Source organism: Sarcophilus harrisii, chromosome 2 (assembly GCF_902635505.1).
Source record: "Sarcophilus harrisii chromosome 2, mSarHar1.11, whole genome shotgun sequence".
In the NCBI taxonomy this organism is placed as follows: Eukaryota; Metazoa; Chordata; class Mammalia; order Dasyuromorphia; family Dasyuridae; genus Sarcophilus; species Sarcophilus harrisii.
Window position 1 is genome coordinate 241423296 of NC_045427.1, and position 11797 is coordinate 241435092.

Genomic DNA, 11797 nt, shown 5'->3' on the forward strand with positions numbered 1-11797 from the left:
TACATTCATTTTCCATCTGGCTTCTGGCCATGTGACTCCACCCTTCTCTAGGGAATTTTAGCCTTTTTTAAAAACAGACCTTTGATGAGAGAATAAAATGACCTGACCTTTCTTCCCCAAGATGTTCTGGGCTTGTATGGAGCACAAAATAGATCTATTTACTCCACATATGTATGGAATCCTAGTAAATGAGAAATCTCTCCACAAATGTCTTTGGTTTTTATAAAATGAATAGTAATTTGATCTCTATTCTATTGCCATCCTACTCATCAATATCTAATTAATTTGATGTGAGACATCAGAGGGTGAGCGAAGATGGATAGTTTTCTTAGAGTTAATTTTTAAGAAGTGATCCTGATGAGGACACACAAAGAATAGGGCATATCTTATGGCTTGGTATCTCATCACATCAGCTCCAGAAAACTTTGGTTCAGGGAGGGCACACACTTTGCTAAATGAATGAATATTACTTTCAAGTTACTGATGAGAAATCTTATAAGAGGACCTTGTTAACGAAAAAACCAAAGAAATTCAACTTCTCTGCATCAGATGTTATTTGAGCTCTGCAATTTAAAAAAAAATAATTCTGAATACTTTCAGTCCTAATTAGAGACTTGGGCAATTGAAATTTCTGTCGGTACTTGAACAATAGTTTACTTCCTGGCGGAAAGCAAAGACTGATTTGTTTTCCGTTGTTTACTCTTGGCTGATTAGCACTACTTGGAAGCGTCAAAGCATTCTCTAGGACATCTACACCAAATCTTTCCATAGCTGAATGTGCTGGAAAGCAGATTTTAGCAAATAGCTCTAGAGTCGAGGATAACATGATGAAATTCTTTCATTCAACACAGATATATGGTGTGCCGACTGTGACAAAGGTACCATGGTCAGTGCCAAGGGGGATGCAAGTATAGGTAAGAGTCCCTGCCCTCAAGTAGCTGACATGTGACCCACAGGGCATGGAAAACGGATGCTAAGTGCCAGTTCAGGCCCCTAGAGTTTGGTTACTAAAATAGCTTTGGATGCATTGCTCCTGGCAAGCTTTCCCCCAGAGACTCTCTCTAGTTGGCTCCCTATAACCATGTAAGGGCAGTGTTATCTTATTTCACCTTAGTTCAGCTCATTCCCTTTCTTGGTTTGAGAAGAGAACTATTCTTGTCCCTGGCAGCTAGGGGGCATTTTGCTTATCATAAGTCCTTGGCAAAACTGTCTTTAAAATACTTCTTTGGAGAAATCTCAGGGAAACTTACTAAGCACTGTTTTTCTTGGGAAAAATTCTGCCCATACTCTGACCTTCTTCTTAGTTTTTTTAGGACTCTTAATTTGTTTTAATTTGTTTTTAAGGATTTTTTTCTTTTGTTTAAATACTGTTCCAGTTCTCCCTCTTCATCATTCCCTGTTTATTCTTTCCTTTCCTTAACACATGGTTTTGTGGTTTTCAAATAAATTGAATCTGAAAGATGGGACAGCAGCTCTAGAAATTCTGGTTATTTTATGACCTGTGACCCAGTCCCCCCACCCTGTTTCCACCTACCCATCCAAGACTCTGGCCACACACACAGACCAAGTTCAGTTCTGGGATCCAATGCCAATAGTGTCATTTCTTTTTGGTTCATTTTAATGACTGACCCCCAGAAAGTAATTTTCTCCCTTTTTGGCTCATTGTCCCTACCTGGAGTTACTCCAGGAAAAGCCTACAAATATAGCTTATATTTGGCTTATGTTTAGGTTTTCTCAAATGTGGGCATCAGAGTCCTAGTTTTTCTGTAGGCATTCAAGGTGGTAATACATGTAAGTAGATCAGATTTTATTTTACCTCACAGAAAACTTGGAACATTCAAAGGACTTGAAAAGACCCAGAAACAGAGCCAGAAACACACACAGCTCCCAAATAGTTCATCACCTTTCTTGAACTTGAGGTTGCAATTGGGGTGATTTTTTATTTTCTGGTGGATTTTTCACCTTTCCATAAGGTGAATAAATAAATTGTTAGAAGAAATTAAAAGAACATAAAATCCTGCAGAATCAAAGTATCACTCTGTGTTTTGAATTCTCAGCTATCCTCCTAAAAGACAAGCATATTTTGGGGCTGCTAAAGAAGCACCTTCCTATAGGACTTATACTGTCTGAATAACTCACTGGTTTTTCTACTTAGGAGAGATGCTGCTTAGAAATTATGTCAGCAATCTTCTTTAAAGAAATACTCTACACTGGGAAATTTCTGTCTCTCTCTGACTTGATACCTGAACTTTTGACTTGGAGATTGCCCATAAGATAATATTAAAGGCTGATATTGCCTAAGAAATTTACCCTTTCTGCTCAAGGGCTAGATACTGGTATTGTACTGGTTAGGGAATTAAAAATCTTCTATTTGTGGTTTTGCAATTCATAAACATTGTCTATGAACTATCCCCTCAGACAAAATGGACATTTAAATGTTACCTCTTCCATGTGCTTCTACAGGAAATGTGTCAGTGCCTTATTTGCTGTTCCCTGGACTAAGAAAGTCTGCTTTTAGGATATATTCTTGAAAACACTGGCAATTTTCAGGTACCCTGCCATAAGGCAGCTATTTTCAGTTCTTGGGGGATGGGGTTGGTAGAGACTATTTACAGATACAGGTTTCTTTCCCTTTAGGACCACCAGCCTTCTCTGTAGCATGATGGTAAACAGAGAAAGGTGAACAATAAATAAAAAAAGAGAGCTGTTTTCTCAACTTTCTCTGTGGCCATGGTGCCATGAGTTTTGTGATCAACCAGTCAGAAGATGAAAAGATGAGTTATATCTTCCCTTTTTCTCCAAAAATATTTAATTATGAGGCTTGTCTCCAACACAACCATACTTGCTTTTCATCCATTATCACGTTCCATTCCCCTATTCCATTCCTTTCTGCTATTGAATTCCTATTCTTCCTCTTTCTGTGTTGACTGTTGGTCGATTGGAAGCAGTTATACTTTAACTGTGACCCAGGGACTCTTCCTCCTCTCCCAGCTGGGACCTCTTCCACAGGTACTATTGTGCAAATCCTTGACACCCTAAATCTACTTTTTGCCACCAGATCATGGTTTCAGTAGGTGTCCTTTGCAGAATGGATTTCAGGGTTAAATAATGAATAGCCAACAGCAAACAAAATTCACCCCCTTTTATTTTGAGCAGGATAGAAGACATTGCGTGGAATGAACAGTCATGGTTGTGAATTGTTTTGCAGATCTCATTATACTAGCTCTGTCTAGTCTAAACATCTGTATTTATGTTGAGAGAAGCACCAAATTTCTAGTCATCCAAATTGATATAAGAGTGGGGTTGAAACCACCTCACTCCATTTTAAGCTTGATTTCCTAATTCTTCCTAAGGATATCTCAGTCAATCAGTCACTTGTTAGCTCTAAATGAAATGCTAAAACTTCAAACTGGAATGACTAATGTTGCACAATAATTGTGTTTGGATGGGCCAAGAGAACTTGATTTTGCTAAAGGAATCGTCTATAAATTATCTAGTGAGTTGAAAAGGAATTCATTTTTGAAATTAGAAGAAGTATGGAATTCTAGCTGAACCCACCAGAAAAGAAATCACCTTGGAACAGGGTGGGTTGTGGGAGAGGGAGGGACAGTGAAGGAAAAGAGACCCCATTTTCAGTCTAGGCTAGTTTTCTTACTCTCCTTTTCCCCATCTTTGGCCAGAGGAGGACTTTTCAAGCTAAATTTTGGACCTCTCATCATTTCTTCTGCCTCTCAATCACTTGATAGCAGTATCTATGTTGTGAGCCAAGCTCGCAGATTTACAATAATTAAGAAGGAATTTCTCAGGTATTTTACAAATAGGAGAAAAGCAACCAGAATCTGTAAGTTACATTTTTAGCATTTGTGTTCTTTTAAACTTGAACCAACTTTCTCTCGGACTTCATATTTGGCACCAATTGTTTTTAATGAATCACTTTGAGTAAATATGCCCATTTCTAAAAACTTTTTAAAGATGGCTGATTAAATGCATTTCCAATTGATGACTTGGGGATGGGGGAAACAAACTGATGGGCTTAAATCAATGGCATTAGGGAATCATCCCTGTGATGTGTCCATATTCTGAGGACCTGATACATGGAAATGGATATGACAATACTCGGAATTTATTTTCAATTCCCCACTCTTATACAATATACCCTCTTACACAATTATACTCTTACAGCAAATGTCAAATCATGTCATTCTCATCTCTACTATACATATCTTATATTTGCCCCTTCTCTCCCTTTGCAAAGTCACAGCTCTTTTTAAAACCTTCATCATCTCTCTCTTGGATTTGCAATGGCTTCCTAATTGGTATCCTTGCCTCAAATCTTTCCCTGCTTTAGTTCACCTTCCCTGAAGTTGCTGAAATGATTTTCCTAAAGTGAATGAGTGATCATATTACCCCTCCTACTCAGTAAATCTCATTGGCACTTCAGTTGATTCTAGGATAAAGTATAAATTCCTTTATGTGTCATTTAATATCCTTGCATCCTGCTTTCAATCTTTCTTTCCAGACTTATTATACATTATTCCTACGTTTCATGGTACTGACAAATTGGTCTCTTTCCTATTCCTCATGCTCATACAAAAACAACAAAAATATTTAAACATGAATAGGAAATTAAGATTTTATCTTATTCATTCAACAGAACCACATAGAAAAAGAATGGATTTTTACTGAAAATGTTCTACTTTTTGAAATCAGTGACAATTTACCTTTACTTGCTATTTTCGCAGTATGCATGGTGAATAGTTTTGTACAGAGAAACATGACTCCTGCTGATAAGCTGGTATATTCACTGGCTATTATGACCCACTATCTGATTTTTGTATTGTATATCTTTCAATAAAAATGTCTTGAAAAAGAAATTCATCTGGTTAGCTAGTTACATTGATCGAATTAAGTGAATAATTGATGAATAACAAGTAATGATTATTTAAAAATCTTTTCTATCCCACAGGACATACAAAGGATTTTAAAAAATAATGAAGTATATTCAGTCATACTATTTCCACTAAAAATATTATAGTTAACAATATTTTAGTGAGAATAATGATAAAAAATTAATGATACCATTAATACATGAAATAAAAAGCAATTTTTTACTTAATCTTTATCTTCTCCTTTTTAATTTCTATTTTTATGAATGTTTTATAATATATATTAACATCCTTTCTGAACTACCCCTTAAATTTGGCATTTGTATTAGTAGTTTAGATCCTCAGAGGGCAGTTGCTACTCTAATAGATGCTAAGATAGATTCTGGTATATAATTTAAATTTCTGACCAGTAAGCAGAACAGTAAGATCATTGTGCACAATAACAACAATATTGTAATGATGATAACTGTGAAAGACTTAGTTACTCTGTTGAATACAATGATCTAAGACAACTCAGAAGAATTCATGATTAAAAATGCCATACACCACCAGAGAGAGAATTGATGAACTTAGTGCAAATTAAAGAACAATTTTTTCACTTTCTTTTTTTTTCTTGCTTTTTAAAAAAACAACATGGCTAATATGGAAATATAATTTGAATGATTTCACATGTATAATTGATGTATTGCTTGCCCTCTCAATGTGTGGGGGAGGGACTAGAAGGAGGGAAAGAATTTCAAACTCAAAATTAAAAAAAAAAAAGATGTTAAAATATACATAAATAATGAATTTAAAAAATAAACTCACTACTAGGATGATTCCGATAAACTATCAACCAGGAGATACAATTAGCTCTTAGAAAAGGCATTTACTAAGTTTAGTGTAGGGAAAAAATGTAACTGCAAAATATTACCACCATAAAACTGGGGCGTACTCTCCCACCAAAAGACAACATTTGTGGAAAGAGTGGGCACACAGATTTACTACCAGTGTTCTGGTAGTAAAGTACCCATGTGGGTTACACATGTGCCTAAGGTAATTCACAATTCATAGTTCTTCAGAGCCTAGAAGGCCTTTTTACCCCTCTTTGAGTCCTCTTTCTATCTCAACTCTTGTTTGTCAGGGCTAACTCTCTTGAGTCCACATGTATGTACTTCTTTGCTGCCGGAGATTCCATTTCTGAAAATTGCTTCCTCATTCTAATTATTTCCTTCTGTAGTTATATCTGTTGGAAAGGAGTGTATTTATCTCCTCTACTTCAAAGTGACCTGGTCAATGGCAAAAAATAAAGGGAAGAAGAGGTACTGGAGGAGACAAGAAAGAAGGAGAGAGAAGGGGAGAAAAGGGGAAAACTATTCCCAAGAGTAACTCCCATTCAGGGTCCAGATTCCTCTGCTACTTCTGATTCCTGGGTTGCATTTACTCATCTGAACTTCCTGAATTTGTCTAGAGTTTAGTTTTTTTAAAATGGCATGTATAATTTTTACTCTTTTAAAGACTTTCTTCTTTATAATTCTATCAAGTAAAGGCAATCACTCTTTATAAAAGAATTGGTTGTTAACACCTTAACTCAGATTCTTTTACTCTTTGCTTTCTGCTTTTCTGACAATTAAGATGGTTGTGGTAGTAAGAACCGAATCCCTCCTCTCTTACATACAATACATTAGTAGAGTGGTATATGTGTATACTTTATAAATAAATGCACATACATTGCAAAGAATTTAAGATTTGTTCATCTGGGACACTCCACAGGGTATTACACTTGAAAAATGCAAAGTCAGATACATCTTCAGCAAGAGCCCAGCAGAATCCCAGTTGGTAAATCCTCTTGAAGGCATTGAGGATTGATAAGGACTCTCATCAAAGTATGAATAGCCTTCTGACACTAACATAGGGAGGAATACTTCATAGGCTTCCAGTTAAAGGCTTCTATCCTGTAATGTGATCAAGGTAATTAGGGAATTAATCATGACAATTTATAGTGTTTATTGAGTGCTTTTAAGATTTTCAATATTCTCTACAAATATTATCTTGTTTGATCCTCATAACAACCTCAAGATATTTGTTGTTGTTGTTGCTTACTTGTGTCTAATATTTCATGACCCCATTAGGATTTTCTTGGCAAAGATACTGGAGTGGTTTTCTATTTCCTTCTCTAGCTCATTTTATAGATGAGGAAACTGAGGCAAAAAGGATTAAGTGACTTGCCCAGAGTCACACAAAATGTCTGAGGTTGAATTTGAACTTGGAAGATGAATCTTCCTGACTTCAGGACCATCACTCTTATCTACTGCATCATCTGCCTTAACCCTGAGAAATAGGTGCTATTATTAGCAATATTTTACAGAAGAAGAAATTGAGGTAAGCAGAGCTTAAGGGATTTGGCCTCCGTCAATCAGTGTTCTAGGAAGCATTTGAACTCTATACATTGTTTCCCCTAGCTGCCTATCAAATTTAGCAAATTTAGACATTACTATAAACAGGGTTTTAAGGAATTCTTCATAAAAACATGTCATTATCTAAAGTAGATGGTAGAAAAAGTTATAATGAAAAATAACAATAACAGCTTCCAAGTATAAAATGCTTTTACAATTATAAAGTAGTTAACACATTTTTACCTCTTTCAATCCTTTCAAAGGATCAAATGTAAAGCAGGGAGTATTATTATTTCAATTCTACCTGTCTGATTACTCATTCTCTGCCATATTATTAGTCATGTCTTACAACCAGTGTGTGAGCATATCTGAGGGCTCTTTTTTAGGTTTCTCTCTCTCTCTCTCTCTCTCTCTCTCTCTCTCTCTCTCTCTTCTTTATGTCTGTTTGTTGTCTCTGTGTCTGTCTCTGTCTCTCTACTTTCTCTTTCTTCTCTCTCTCTCTGTCTGATTCTCTCCCTCTCTCTCCCCACCCCACTCCACCCCTCTCTCTGCCTTTCTCTGTCTCTTTCTCTGTCTCTCTCTCTCTTTTTGTCTCTTTCTTCTCTCTCTCTCCTCTCTCTGCCTCTCTCTATCTCTCTGTCTCGATCTCTCTACTTTCTTTCTTCTCTCTGTCTCTGTCTGACTTTGACTCTCCCTCTTTCCTTCTCTTCCTTTCTCCCTCTCTACCTACTTCCCTCTTTCCTTCCTTCTTCCCTCCCTTCCCCCCCCCCTCTGCCTTTCTCTCTGTCTTTCCTTCTGTCTCTGTCTCTGTATCTCTATCTCCCCTCTTTCTCTGTGTGTGTCTCTGTCTCTTTCTTTGTCTGTCTTTCCACCTCTGTCTCTGTTTGCCTCTCTCTCTCTCTGTCTCTGTCCCTCTATCTCTTCTTTATTTTTCAGTGAGTCAATAAGTTCCCATGGATTCAATTGACTTCTCTGTCTCTCTATTTTCTCTTTCCTCTTTGTGTCTCTGCCTGTCTTTATCTATTTCTCTGTCTCTGTCTTTCTCCTTTATTTTTCAGTAATCCCCAAAGTTCCCACATATTCAAATTGACATCTCTATGCATATGACTCCTACATTATATTCAGTTCCAGTCTCTTTCTAGAACTCCACTCTTACATCACTTAACTGCCTATTGTACATTTCCAGATGGATGGCATTTCAAACTCAATGTGTCCAAAACAACCCATTATCTCTCTTCACTAGATGCTCTTCTCTCCCTAATTTCCCAGTTTCTGTTGAGGGCACTACCATCCTTCCAGACAAACAGGTGTGCGATATTGCTCGAGGCTTCTCTCTCCCTCACCTTTCATATCTAGTCACACCAGCACTAGCATTAGGTTAGAAAAGCTTCTTGCAGAAGTTTTATAGCTAAAATTTGAAGGCAGCAGAGAAGTAGGGGGTGGGGGAGATGAGGAGAGAGAGCATTCCAAGCATGAGAATCTTAGGGAAAATGCAGTCATATGATGGAGAAGCTCCTGCAAGGAACAGCAAGGAGGCTATAGTTACTGACTCATAATGTATGGGGAGTAAGGTGTAAGAACGCTTGAAAGGTATGAAGCAGCCAAATATGAAGGCTTTAAAAGCCAACCTGAGGATTTTATATTTTATCTTCATATTACATTTATATTGCATCATCTTTCTCTGTCACTGGTCATCATTGTTCTGGAGCGGTGGGCTTATCTCCTAGGACCATAGATGAAGAATTGGAAGGATCTCAGAGGTTATCTAGTCAAATGTCCTCATCTGATTGCTGAAGGATCATTAAATGATTTGCTCAAGCTCATAAAGGTAATAAATAGCAGAGCTGAAATTTTAAACCAGGTCTTCTGATTCCAAATAGAGTATTCTTTTCACTCTACCACAGAACCTTCCATTTTGATTTTAAAAAATTTTCCCTAATAGGGCTCAGCAACCCCCTGAACCCTTCCCCCCCCCCCCCCCCCCCCCGTTCTCAGTTTTCCTTACCAGCTTTACTATATTTTCATCTTTGCTACTTGACAAAACTCTTAAAGGACTATGACACGATTGTAGTCAGTCTACTTTAGCTGCCCTTGTTTATATCTTCTGTACATGTTTTGTTTTTAATCTAAATTGGCTGGTGAATCATCTGTGTCTCCATATAGTTCTTTAGGCAGTTCCCTGAAAGGTGATGAAGAGGAAGAGATGCATTCCACAGACAGGGAACAAAGCTTAGTGTTTATGCTAAGGTGGAAGATGACATTTCATGTTTAGGGGAATAGCTAGAAGTCCAAGTTGGTCAGAATATAGCTCAAGGAAAAAGGAGTAATATGAAAATTTCGATTGGAGTCAAATTATGGAAAGTGTAATGATAAGTTTATACTTTATCTTAGGGACAATAGGAAGCTAGTGCAAGTTTTTGAGTAGGGAAGGAAATAGGTCTTTGCCATGGGAATGTTATTTTGATAACCATATGGGGAATGGATTTGAGGAGTGAAGAGACTTAAGATGAATAGACCAATTAGTCCAGGTAAGAGATCACAGGTCATTGGTCTAGAACCAGAAGGAGCCACAGAGACCATCTATTCCAACCTTCTCATCTTATAGATGAACAAACTGAGATCCAGTGAGGTTAAAACCGAGGTTATAAAGATTCAAGAACAAATATTTGTTATTATTCAATACATAGTTTTTCAAAATCATATTTAAATTTAGTAAATATTTATGAAGTACTTAGTATCTACATGGTGGGTAGCTAGATAGTATAGTAAATAGAATACCAGCTCTGGAATCAGGAGGACCTGAGTTCAAATACAACTTCAGACTCTTAGTAGCTGTCTGACCCTACACAAGTCTCTTAATCCTGTATGTCTGTTTCCTCTTTTGGAAAATGAACTGGAGAAGGAAATGGCAAACCACTCTAGTATCTGTTTCAAGAAAACCCCAGGTTGTGTCATGAAGGCCTTTGTATGACTAATTGACTAAATAACAATAATAGCATGTGGAACAGTGACTATATTTTGCTTTTCTCTGTCTTAGCAGTGCTTAGCACAATGCCCAGCACATGGTAGCTGCTTAATAAATGATTCTTCCCCTTCTCCCTCCTTGAGAACATGGACTAGTGACTTATTGACAGGAATTAGAGATTCAAAGATGAAAAACAATGTAGCCTACAATCTAGTAGAGATGTTTGGGCCCTTAATATAAGCACAGTGAGACAGTAGGAAGATCACACAACTTAATCTAGTCCACAGAGAGAGGAAAAGAGGAGAGAGGATGAATTAGAGAGCCCACTGAACATGTATATTTAGGGAACAAAAAGGAGGAAGGGTTTTTATGAGATTTAGAACCGGAATGAACCTTATAAGTCATCTTGGCCAATCCCTACATTTAAAAATTAATAAATTTGGTAAAAACCAATAAGAATAAAGAAGTAGACAAAACCAGGGTAACATCCTCAAAATTTAAATAAATAATTAAATAAAAATAAAAATAAATTAAATAAATAAAATCTCAAATGCTAGACTTAGAGATAATCAAACAAATTGACCAATGAGTAGTTGGCTGGTTGGTTGTTGTCGGTTCTTGAGGACCAAAATGACATCATTATGTTGGAGTCAAGTTGCATTGTGTCTGATATGGATGATTAGACTAATATGAGCTTAGAAGGCTCTGCCACAGATCAGGCACAAATCGTCTGTATAAACATTTGGAATGAAGAGATCTCTAAATTTGTGCTACTGTAATTCTGCTTTGCTCATAGAGCATAGCGCCTTTCTTTGATGTGGATACACCAAGCTAGGCAGTCCTGTGCCAGTGTCTTCTATGGATCATAATCAATTCCAAAGTTCTTCAAAGAGACCTTTAGAGTATTCTTATATCCCTTCTTCTGACCTCCATGTGAACACTTGCCTTGTGTGAATTCTTTGTAAAATAGTCTTTTAAGCAAATGTACCTTTGGCATTCAAATATGACTAGAATTTGGATTTGAATACTTGTAAATTTAATTGAAGAAAGGACCTCAGTGTCCAGTACATTATGTTGCCAGGTTAAATTCATAATCTTCTTAAGACAATTCAAATGGAAGTGATTCCTTTTCCTGACATAGTGCTGGTATATTGTTCAGATTTTATAGACACACAACAATGAGGTCAGCACAATGGCTCTGTAGACCTTCAGTTTGGTAATCAGTCTAATATCTTTTCTCTCCCATACTTTCCTTTGGAGTCTCCCCAAAATTGAGTTAACTTTGGTAATGCATGTGTCAACCTCATCATATATGTACACCCTTGGAAAGCATACTGCCCAGGTAAGAGAACTTATTCACAGCATTCAAAAGTAAACAAGTAATCAAAGAAAATGCTTTTCTTCTTGTGACTTGTGTTCTCAGTGTCTGGTACAGAGCATTGAGCTTATTTGACTTGATAAATGTTGAGTTGGACTGTCCTTTTTAAGGGAGTGGTAGGTTCTGTCACCTTTGTGACTAATTTTATTTCCTTCTTTTCTTTAAAACATATATATATCTAAATCCTTTATTT